Raw genomic sequence first — 12,806 nt, 5'->3', positions numbered from 1 at the left:
CAGCTACCCAGCCAGTCACGGAGAAAGAAGTAAAGAAAGGTATACAGAAAGAGAGAAAGATAAAAGTACAGAGGCAAAAGGATGATTAAACTTAAGAAAGGCTGGCAAGAAACAAGCCAAGCTAAGGCCAGGCATTCATAATGAAAAATAAGCCTTTTTGTGTGATTTATTTGGGAGCCAGGTGGCAGGCCCCTCAAAAAGAGTCAAAAGAGCAAAAGTTTATAATGGATGAACAGCCATTCTGAGTTGGAAAAGCATACAACGCAGTCCATAAAATGTCAAATAACAGCATCAAGAGTTCAAATTCAGGGCTGGAGAGATGGCTCAGTGGTTAAGAGCACTGACTGCTCTTCCAGAGGTCCTGAGTTCAATTCCCAGCAACCATGTGGTAGCTCATAACAACCTATAATGAGATTTGGTGCCCTCTTCTGGCCAACAGGCAGGATACTTGACTGACGATTGAATGAATGAATACATAAATAAAAAAATAAATCTTTTTAAAAAAGGAGTTCAAATTCATAGAAAGCATCATCTCCCAGGGACATCTGTGAGCGCCAGCCCTCGCTCCCCGTTCATCTCTGTGTAGACTCCCGCCTCCGGGCTGTCTGGTTGTCTCCACCTATTGTCTGAGGAGACACAGGTCTTAATCTTTCTTCTTTTCCTGAAGCCTAAAATGACACTCAACACAGATCAAAGAGGGAATAGAAAAATACACAAGCTACTATTCTGAGAAACAATGCTCCTTACGTCATAGAAAGCATACTTTAATTTTATCATGAGAACACGGGAGACCACGAGCAGCAGGCTGTTTATACTATCACCTTGCAAAGTCAGTCACCAGCTGTAGGCTGAGAGCAATTTCTATCAAATGTAGCATGACCTTTCTTCCCTTTGTTTAGTATTCAGGACGGTACACCTTGCGCACCGTCTTATCTTTCTGTCCATTACACTTGTCTTTTTTTTTTCTTCAACAACAAGAAACAAAGATATGAATCTTCTCTGTATTTTACACCCTATTTATTTTAAAGCTCAGTCAATGGACGACCTTTCAGATGAGCTTGGCTGTGAGGAATATTCTATTCGAGTTTGGGTGGGTGGAGAGCTTCGCTGATTTCAGGGGAGTGAATGGCTAGACCAACAGGCATTAGCAGAATCTAGTATTTTCTGTTCATTTGTAGCTGGGTCTAAGCTGGCTGGAGGCACTTTTGAAGATAAACCCATCAGATTTCACTTCAAACACTATATAGTGCTAGGTTCTTGGCATGAGCTGTCTGCTTGATCTTCTCATTAACCTACAGAGGGTGAGATACACCCCAGAGACACACGGTAAGTAAGGAATATAGTGTTTTCGGCTAGGCTTAATTGCAAGCCTAGACTCCACTACCCTGTGTTATGTCATATAGTGTGAGAGCCACAAATTAGCACGTAATTAACACAGTCCCTTTAACCTGCCACCCCCATTCTCACAGACTCCTTTGAAGGTGCTAGGAATTCCTTCTGTGTAGCGCCACCTAGTGGATACTTATAAAGGAAGATAATCGCCCTTTAGTCCTTCAGCCCAAAGATCCTGTTTGATTTGGAAGATCCTGTGGGTCAGAGGGAAAGTAGGACTTAGCACTGGCCTGAGTCTATTTTGGAGCTGTGTTCGCAAGAGCAAGGTAATAGAAAGAAATTCCATTTCTAATCATTTAAAGAAATTGAGAGAGATCCCGTTGTTCTCACTGAGCCCCATGCAGAGCCGCTTTCCTATTGCCCTTTCCCCTCAGACCTCTGCACTCAGTGGAGTGTAGCACAATTAATAACAACCCAGAGACAGAAACTTGGGTTCAACCTGCAGGTCAGAAAAACAAAACAGCCAGTCACTGGCTCTTATCTGCCTCCAGGAATCTCAGATTGAGACTGTGTATGAGAGCTGTCTCCTCCTGTCTTATATTCTTCTCTAGGGCTGGGATTAAAGGTGTGCACCACGATAGCCCAGTTTCTATGGCAAAGCAGTGTGGCTACTGGGATTAAAGGTGTGTGTCACCACACCACACTGGCTGACCAGTGGGGCTCTTTTACTCCCTGATTTATCTTCAGGCAAGATTTATTTATTAAAAATACAAATGATGTATCACTACAGTGGAGAGTTGGACAGCACGGGAAAGAATGACAAGACGGGGCTTAGAGGAAATCTTGACAGGATCTTTGGGCGCTCTGCCCTGAGCACCGGTGTGAGTCCCAGCAGGGCATTTTCGGCTTCTCTCCACTTGGATCTTAACACCCAGGTGAGGTCCTCTCTGTCGCTCTCATTTCTTCCTCTCCGCCTCTGTGGTTTTGCATCTGTCTGAAGTAGACAAAAGCCATCAGAGAGGCCACGAAGAGGACAGAGGTTCATGAACACTTTATGCATTTCATCCAGACAGTGAGAACATATTTTATTCGTAACTATTCGGAGGAAACTCGGCAGGCTTCTTTTGTGGTGAGTAGTTCCATCCTCTTCCCAGTAAGCAAAAAGAGCAGAGAGAGTAGCAGCCTGCGAGGAGAGGTCAGTGACAGACTCCCTCCTGGAAGAGCTCAGACTGAATTCTGGGACAAACCAAAAGATTTACATGTTATCTTCCTGTCAGCATCACTGGCCCTAGGTGAGACATTACTGTGAAAAGACCATGACAAGGGCTGAACGAAGAGGGACTAAGATAAGAGAGGACGAGAGAAAATGTTGATTTTCCCAGCTTGTGTTCTTAAAGTGTCATGGCGTAAGCGTTAGACTAAGGGCAGATGCCCACAAGGCAAGTCAGTGATTCTCCCCTCCAGGCCCCTACCCACCCCCACCCCCGAGAAGAGAGTCTCTTGTTTACTCTTCTACAGCATTGTCCAAAGGCACAATTTACTTCTCAGAGCACTGGAGGTTTGTTCTCACAACTCTGGGCATTTCTACAGCCAGAATCCAGACTTCTAAGATGAGAAACTACTATGTAAAGTGCTTTATCTTAAAAAAGAATTGTAGTGTATCACTATAGGACTGTTGATGTGCCGTTGAAAATGATGACCGCATTGGCTGGAGAGATGGCTCCATACTTCAGAGCCCTGGCTGCACAATCATGAGGCCTGGACTTCAGAGTCTAGCCTGCATGTAACAAGCAAGATGCCTCACACTATCTGTAACATCCTCTGCAGGGGATCCAGTGCCCTCTTCTGGTCTGTATCTATACACACATACATGCATGAACACACACATACATGCATGCACAAACGTACACACGCATGCACATATACATAAGTGAAATATTTTTTTTAAAGTATATGTCTAAGTAGGAGACCGATTCATCCATAGCTTCTCCAGAACACACTTCTTGCACTGCAGAAGCATTCTGCAAAAATATCCATCAGACTCCAGCCGCTGAGCAACCCTTCTGGGAAACAGCTCCGAACCCCTTCTGACACCAGGCAGGGCAAGCGACAATCACTAAACCTCTGCCAACTCATTTGCGGCCAGTGTTTTTCACAGATGCTCCCTGGTGAGTGGCAATTTCCGGATATTTTTCAAATGGTTTTTATCCTGCCAGCTGGGCACACTACAGGAACTACAGCTTGGAGAACTCAGCCGGATGGGCCAATCAAAGGCCTGGCCTGGTTTGGATTAGCCTTGATTGGAGGTTGGCAGCCTCTCTCCCTTTCTTTTCTCCTCTATGTATTTCCACTCTCCCTCTTTCCACGTCCCTAATCCTTTTTGCCCTTGTTCTGAGATCCCATCCTGTCTTCTGAGCCTCTCCCAACAGCTCCCGCAACACTGCCACCACTCTGGTGTAGGCATCAGGATGAAAAGTGTAAATTTAAATCTGGTTCTGTTACTCAGCAGCTCCTTGGCCTTGGTCCAATGTTTCAACCTCTCTGGGTCGTAGATGGCAGGACCCATCTCCAGTGTCAAGTAAGGAAGGCCTTTACCAAGTAGCCCAACTTACTCCTTTAATAAGAATGCATATGATGACAGTCACTTCACCCCCACCATGTTTTCTAAGATATTTTAGAACACGGAACATGAGAAAGAAAGCTATGTTGTTTGCACGGACCTGTTTCACTGACAGGCAAGACTGACAGGAAGACTGGAAGAAAGACTCCATTGCGAATGTTGCTGGAAGTGAAGGGGACGCGAAAGGAGCTGAGCTGCTATCAAAAGCGGTGGCAAAAAAAAAAAAAAAAAGTGGTGGCTGTGTTACTGTTTTACTTGTGGCTGGGACAAAATACTTGACAAAGCTGACTTAAGAAATGAAGGGCTTCACCCCTTGCTCCCTATGGAAGGGGGGCAACCTGGCCCTGAGGTCATAAGAATGGGAGAATTGGCACTGTCCTCCCCAGCAGCAGCACTTGGGAGAGCAGGCCCTGCACCTCGCCTGGCCCTGGCAGTGTGAGTGCAGGTGAGCTTGACCTGAGGATGTGCAAACAGGAGCTAGCCCTGAAAATTAGCCCTGCTCCTTGTTGTCTGCCACAGTAGGTGAGCTAGCCGGGGTAGTGCTGGACAGATTGCCTAGGTGGTGACAATGAAGGACAGCTGGCAGGCTGACCAATCAGGCGACCACCCAGGCCCAGAACCAGGACTATGAGGTAGCCCACCCCAACACCCACCTCATCTATGGACTGCTAGGGCTTGTAAAGGGATCTCCATGACACAGCAACAATAGGATATCCACGTGGAGTCCCAGTGAGGGCCCAGTATCAAGGGTGTAGCAGAAGCCAGAGGCCTTGAACCAGACCAATAACTCATTGCAAATGGCCCTTTCGCAAGGGTCTCCTGAGAGCATCGGAAAACACATAAATTTACATTACGGTTCCTAACAGTGGCAAAATTGCAGCTATGAAGTAGCAATGAAAGTAATTTTATGATTGGGGGGCACCATAATGTGAGCAACTGTATTAAAGGATTATGTTAGGAAGGTTGAGAACTGCTGGCTTAAGGTTTTTTTAATCATTGCATTTCCATCCTGTCATAGGGGCTTCTTGCAAAGTATTTGACAATTGCTTAAAATACAAATTTTTCTTAAAATTTAAAAAGAGAAAGCTTATATTTCTATTATATTGGGCTATTAATGTTGCCTAGAGTACATTTTAGAGTCATTTGATATTGTCTTTGAATTTTATCATGTATGTGTTTGTGTGTGTGTGTGTGTGTGTGTGCGCGCGCGCATGTGTGCACTCATATACTTACATTTTCAGAGGTTAACATCATGGCAGGACATGACAGCTTGTAAGCAGACATGGTGCTGGGGAATTAGCTAAGAGTTCTACATCTAGATGCAAAGGCAAGAGGAAGTGATCTGTTTCATTGGGTGTAGCTTGAGCATATGAGACCTCAAAGCCCACCCCCACAGTGACACACTTCCACCAATAAGGCCACACTTTCCACACCTTTCATTTGTGCCAATCCCATTGTGGGTCATTTTCTTTCAGACCAACACAATACAGTATTATGGTATCAGACACCAAAGGCTGTAAAAAGATGTAAGAGACTGGCACTATCATGAAATTGACATTTATATGTATGACATGTGTTCACATGGTATATATTATTGAGGATCCATTTTACAATATATAGATTAAAAACAAACCAGTGTGCTGCTCTTAACATTGAGATGGATTTCTTTACAATCTAAAGGGACTAGGTTGAAAATGAAGTGACCAGCCAAGTAAAAAAAGCATGTATTCTGCATTTGAATGAGTGTTACTTATGAATAATTAATATTTAGCTGAGTTAAAACACAAATGATACTTTTAGTTATAAAAGGGGGTCTTGAGAAACTGTTTGACCACTTATGGTCCAGGAGATGGGGCCCCGCTATTAATACTGCTGGAGAGTGTCAGAGTGGAGGTAAAAGAAAGTGCAGCACCCTAAATATTAACAGTGGAATGGGGTTTGTGAGTCGCATCTCCCAGGATTTTCCCTCCAGGGCCCAAGAATCCAGGGAAATAAATAATGACCCAAAACATGCTTTGTATGACTTTTAGGATGTTCAGAGGTCACAGCTTGATAATAAAAGAAATAAAATTCTATAAAATTTAACCTCATTTCTATTACTATAAATGAGAAATAATGCTCCAGAACTTGACAATGATAAGCCATAAGGGTGCTACAACTTGCACTTATCGGACATATGCTTTGATTCAACTAAAAGCACCAGAACTCAAAGCATTATATATTTTTGAGTAATATTTTGTAATGTTTGCAAAATCTCACACACAACAACCTAAAATTGACATCTAAAAAAATTCCTTCCACTGACATAAAATTTAATGGTAAGAAACTAGAAGTTTTCCTGGAAAGTTTAGGAGGTAAGGTGTTTGCTCTTCCTATAGTTTTTCAATAAGTTTTCTCACTAATATAACAACAACAACAACAAAAAGAAACAAAATTTATACAGATCAAAGAAATAAGACTTTCTTCACAGATTACATGATTATCTCTGAATAAAATCTGAACCATTAAAATATATAAAACTAATAAGTGGTTATAATAAGGTTGCAAGATATAAAGCTAATACACACATACAAAAATAATCCCATTCCTATATGCTAGCAACGAATAGGTAGAACTTGAATGGGAAAATACCCCTATGCACATTAGCATATGCCTAATATACTAAAATAAGTATATGTTGCTGGAGGTCCTTCTGCTCCTCCAGCCAATAGCCGCTGAGATACCAGCCCATTGGGGCGTGGTCTCTCTCCCTTTAAAAAAGCGGCCACTTCCCTTCTCGCTCTCTCTTACTTCCTGCTCTGCTTCCGGTGACTAGACTCCCTTCCTGATTGTGCAGTGGGCTGTTGTCTGAGACGGTGATCTGTAAGTCTTTTCCCCTTTAAATAAATAACCATTCTATTAATCATAATTCTAAACTGGTGTGGGATTGTTTTTGATTTACGCCTTCACCTTCAAGTATACAATTAATAAAATATGTATGAGGTCTATATGGGGAAAATTATAAAACTCTGATGAGAGCCTGGAGAGATGGCTCAGTGGTTAAGAGTACTTGCTGTTCTTGCAGAGGACCCAAGTTCCGTTACCAGCAACCATATTAAACAGCTTACAACTACCTGCGTCTTCAATTCCAGGAGATCTGACACCTTCCTTCGGCCTCTGCAGGCACAGGGACACACATGGTGCAGAGACATACATATAGGCATATACACATACATATAAAATAAAAATAAACAGGGGCTGGGAAATGGCTCATCAGTTAAAAGCACCTGCTGCTCTTCTAGGTTCTTGCACCAATCAGATAGTCCATAAGTGCCTCGAACTACAGCTCGGGGCATTCCACAACCTCTTCCACAAGCACCCTCAAGGTCCTACATACACACTGAGAGAGAAGACACACACATGTAAATAACTAAAAAAAATTAAATCTTGAAAGAAAAAGAAACTGATCCAAAATGACTATAAAGGAACTAAACAAGTGGGGGCTAATCTATGATGATGAGCAGGAAAATACACTGTCAAGATGTTGGATCTCCCCAAATGGAGCTCCTCAAGCAATGGAACCAAAAGCCTGGGCATCAATAGCTGGTCCTAAAGTTTGTGTGCAGAGCCAAAAACATCCCCAGCGTAGCACAATACTGAAGTAGGAGAGCAAAGGTCAAAGACTGCCATTGCCCTACTTTATTATTTAGTATAAAACTCTTGTAGTCAAGACAGTGCGATATAAACAAAGCAATAAATAGAATAAAATATTCAGAGATAAACCCATGCAAAGACAGAAAACTGCCCTTTGACGAAGGAAAAATACAGTATAACAGCATGATGAAATCCTTTTCAACAAATGATTATGGAATAATTGGACACAGTCATGAAAGAGGCATTTAACTAAATGCATCCATACATAATACTGAATATGAATACAAATTTCAAAACTGTAGAACTCTGATAACCCAGGGAAAACCTATGCTGTCTCAGATACAGTGATGTCATTTTAGACTATCAGAAGTCAGGACCATAAAGAAATAGTCGGAGCAGTGCAGGCGCTCTACAGAGACATTCTACAGAGAATGAGCACAAATGTCAGTCTAGAAGAAAAAAATACAAAAGACACACAGATGAAGGACCAGCATCCCAAACATATAAAGAATTCTTAAAAACTCAACAAGAAATCAGGTAAAAGCGGGCAAAGATATGAATAAATAGCTATTATAAATGTTCTATATTATATATCATTTAGGAATTGCCAATTGAAGCAACTGGATTCACGCTTCTCAGATACACCCACTAGAATGAATGCAAGTTCACTGGCAAGAACGTGAGCACAGGAGCTTTGTGTCTTCACTAGCATAAATGCAAAACTCACAGTCACCAGGGAAGACAGTTTCCTCATGAAGCTAAATATACTCTTATCAGGCTACTCAGCAATCCTAGAATGCACCAAAAAAGTTTAAAAGTTATTTCTCCACAAAATTTTCATTAAAAATGCTTGTGCTAGCTTTTTTATAATTTCCGAACAATTTTAAGGTTTCAAGATGTCCTTCAGCAGGGGACTAAATAAAAACCTAGACTGTAGATTGCTCCTGGTAACATAGGCCTGGAGTCTCAACCACTCAGGAGGCTAAGGTGGAGGAGCCCCAAGGCCTGCCTAGTGCAACTTAACAAGGTTCTGTCTCAAAATAAAAGTCAGAAAGAGGGTTAGGGATCCATCTGGGGATACAGCATAGTAATATAACACTTGCCTACCCTATAAGAGGTTCAACCCCCCCCCCCCAACACACATACATACAGAGAGAGACAGACATACACACACAGAGGCAAAGACAGAGAGGAGGAGATGAAAGGGGGGAGAAACATAAATGCATATTTCAAAGTGATAGAGGCCGATATGACAAGGTCACATGATAAATGTGTGCTTCCAACTACATGACATTTTGGAAAAGGCAAAACTGTGGAGACAGTAAAATGATGGGTGGTTTCAGGTGTTATGAAGGGGAGAGGCATGAACAGGTCAAGTTACAGGCAGGTTTAAGGCCCTGAAACTATACTACATGACATTATAATGATTACATATCAATATACATTCAGTGTACGCGCACAGATAGTACATCAACACTATCAGTGAATACTAAAGTATACTCTGGACTAAGGAAACTGATGGTCATGAATGGCACACCCTTGGAAAAGGGTATTGCTAGTGTTGGAAGGTGTGTATCGGGAGGAATCTTTGTGCCTCTCATTCCTTTTCTCTCTAAATATAAAACGGAACTGAAATCCTATTTAAAAAACAAAAAACCTGGGCCTGGAGAGATGGCTCAATGGTTAAGTCCTCTTCCAGAGGACTTCAATCATACATATGGTAGATCAAAAGCTCTGTAACTCCAGTTCCAAGGGATCTGACACCTTCACACAGACACACATGCAGGCAAACACCAATGCACATAAAGAAATAAAAATAAAAAAAAATTTTAAAAAGTAGAATGATATTTTTAACATTCTTCATTCTTTTTCTTTTTAGTCTTTGGTGATTCATTTTCCCACACACACGCAATGCATTGTGGGCATATCCCAATAGCCTCTCTTATCCTTCTCCCACTCCTGCTGTTTACAACTATTTAATGTCAAGGGTTTCTCGGATGTGTTCATGTAGAAAAGGTTCTCATAGTCTCACAAAAAATTTCCCCTTTCTTCCAGGAGGTGGCATGTGTGTACTGTGCTCAAAAAGTCCTCCCCTGATTTGCGAAGGTGGAAAAAAGGAAGGAAAGAAAGAAAAACTTTACCAGACAGTAAAACAACTCGTAAACCTGTCAGGAGTAATTCCAGCAGCTGTGGTAAGATGGAAGGCGGCTGCAGACACCCAGGCCTTTCCGTGGCAGGGTGAGCTTTTGCAAGATCACAGCCTTTACCTGTGAACACTGGGACCCATAACTCAATTTACAAGTACCTTAACACTGAAAGGCCATTTGCAGAGCTGACACTCTGGAATTTGTTAGAGTCACCGGGAGCTGCACAGCCTAAGAAAGGCCATGAGCTGTGGCTGGAATGGTGAACAGGAACAGAGTCCTCAGACTGCAGAACCTGTAGCCAACTTAGCTTTGGCTTTGCAGGGCCGTGTGGTGAGAGCAACTTGAACTTGAGAGAATTAAAAGACAATTACACAGGACTTCTGCAAGGTAATTCCCTCTGAGCATGTTAAACCCACAGATTTCTGAGCTTTAGAGACCCAAGGACAAGAACATCATCGGGGCTTGGGAGTCTACATTTAAGAAATAGAATGAATAACTTCACAGGTGTCTAAATACAATGAAGGGCTAATGAAAGCAACACCATGGACAAACTTCAAAAACAGGATTCTAAGCAGACACAAGAGGACAGATGGTGCTTCTGAGTTTTTCAGGGTACCATCAGGATCAAGTTGCCTGGGTTCTGGACTTTCTGTGAAAAAAAATTAAAATTCAGAATGGTTAAGACTTTCCCAAAGTTACAGTTATTACCAGCAGATACCAAATGCCACTTCCTAATGGTCCCTGTTTTTCACTCAGATTCGTAATGTCCAGGGTGGGGAAAGGACACAAAATAGTCCATCTTCCCTTACTTCTTGAGGCTTTACTGCGCTCTTGGTTGTTTGTGTGAAAGAACCAGACTAAAACAAAATCTCAAAGAAACATTTGATTAACAGAGCATTTTGTTTGCCTGTGTGTTCACTCATTCGGTAATCATGGCGCGCTTTCCAGTCAGAGTTCTAGGTCCAAAAGAATGCATTCGGAGGAAGGCAAGGGAGGTCCCTGCCATTGCGGTCCAGTCAACAATGGCAAAACAAGCAGATGCCTTCAGAGCAAGACGGTGTAAGTCTGTGCACCGGGCTTGAAGCAAACCAAGGTAATTGACAATGTAACTGAGAAAGCAAATGGTTTTGGTAGCTTGCTTCCCCAGGGTCAGCTGCTTGGAGGCAACCATGGCGAGGCTAAAGACAGAGGGACTGAGCACTGTCTCAGACACTTCCAGGACAGCCAAGTGGAAGAGGACATGCACTTTGTCAGCCCCAAAGGTGAACCATCAATCACAGGAGGAGGAGTCTGAACTGAGCTAAACTTAGGGAAGAACTTCCCAGCCTAGCGGAGGGAAGTAATGTTCAGTCATGGGCACACTGTGTCCTCACTGTGTCCTGTTCGGAGCATTTTTGGAGCATTTTAAGTCCTTCCAGACGCAATGTGAGGTAAAAGGAGCAATGCCCAAAGAAAAGAGAGATTTTTTTTTTCTGCTCCTAGTTTAGATGCATGATCAAGTGGAATAGTCACTTATTAGAAGGTCAGGAGGAGGAACTTTTTATCGAATGCTAGGGCAATCCCGACAGCTCTTCAGTCCCTACCTCTGCTGAGTAATTTATGCTCAGCAGAGGGGCACAGCTGTGTGCGCAGCGGTTGGCTGTGCCGGCTGTGTGTGTAGACTACAGAACCCCAGGCTCTTCCAGTCTTGCTCCGGCTTAGTATAAAGCGCACGGAGGTGACCAATTTATGTTTCCTGAAATAAAATAGCTCCCTGGCTCAGGGAGAAATGAGTGAGTTAGAGACCCTTAATCTTGTGGTCTCCAGACACTGCCAGGAGCCCTAATTAAATCACAGAAAACATTGGAAAAGCAAATACGACGTACTCCAGATTCCAGCCAGGTAATGGAAAATTACCGAAACTCTTGACTAACAATAGGGGTGTTTCCAGCTTGACTAAGTGTGAAGCATAAATTCTCAGGCAGGCCTTTCATTGACTCTTTTCCCCGAGGAATGCCACAAAATGGCACTGGAACACCTCTTTCGGTAAGAATTCAGACTGTAGCCCAAACCTGCTCTTCAGAACCGGCACTGATTGGAGCCAGAACAGCAAGGAACCATCCCATTATCTAGAAATGCTGCCCAGGTCAACTTCTTTCTTCAAGAGGAACATTTCTTGATTCACCTCGGGAAAATAAGATCATATGTGAAGCAGCAGGAGCCTCCATGAGACACCTCTGAACCCTGTGGATCTGTGGAGGTGCCAGGAAGTGTGGGGGGTGGGGGGAGCGGGCACCGGGGATAGATGAGCGAATCTTGGATTATTTGGGCACTGACCTTCCAGAAGGTTCCTGCAAAGAGTGGCCTTCCTCTCCTGTGACTCTCTAAAGTTTTGTGAAATTTATCCAGTGATTCCACTTGGCTTCACATGGACGACAATGCTCAGGCTACAGAACAAGCAGCAACAGGGTCCATGCACGGGACACACAATTCCCACAGGCCAGACACCCCATCACCTCGGGATAGCTGCTCCTCCCGCCACACCACATCCTCTGGCTTTCATTTGATCCTACGTTATTATCCAGTGAGATACAGAATACTTGAGGACACGGTCTCTAGCGCCTTTCTAGACAGTACTTACCAGACGGAGGGCTGTCTAGGCTGAAACCTCCAAAGAGTGTTAGTACTGGCCTGGGTTTGAAAGAGCATGGGGGGCCTGCTGGGAGCCCAAGGGGTCTGCTGGGAGTTCAAGGTGCCTGTAGGGAGCGTGAGGTGTCTCTTGGGAACACGAGTGTCTCCTGGGAGCACGGGGTGTCTGCTGGGAGCACAGAATGTCTTCTGGGAGCACGGGGTGTCTGCTGGGAGCACGGGGTTCTGCTGGGACACAGGGTGTATGCTGGGAACACAGGGTGTCTGCTGGGAGCACAGGGTGTCTGCTGGGAGCACAAGGTGTCTGTTGGGAACACCAGTGTCTCCTGGAAGCATGGGGTGTCTGTTGGGAGCAAGGAATGTTTTCTGGGAGCATGGAGTGCCTGATGGGAACACGAAGGGTCTGCTAAGAGCACAGGGTGCCTGTTGGGAGCACGGGGTGTCTG

The sequence above is a fragment of the Microtus ochrogaster genome, chromosome 19 (assembly GCF_000317375.1).
Source record: "Microtus ochrogaster isolate Prairie Vole_2 chromosome 19, MicOch1.0, whole genome shotgun sequence".
Lineage (NCBI taxonomy): Eukaryota > Metazoa > Chordata > Mammalia > Rodentia > Cricetidae > Microtus > Microtus ochrogaster.
This window is presented reverse-complemented; position numbering follows the sequence as displayed.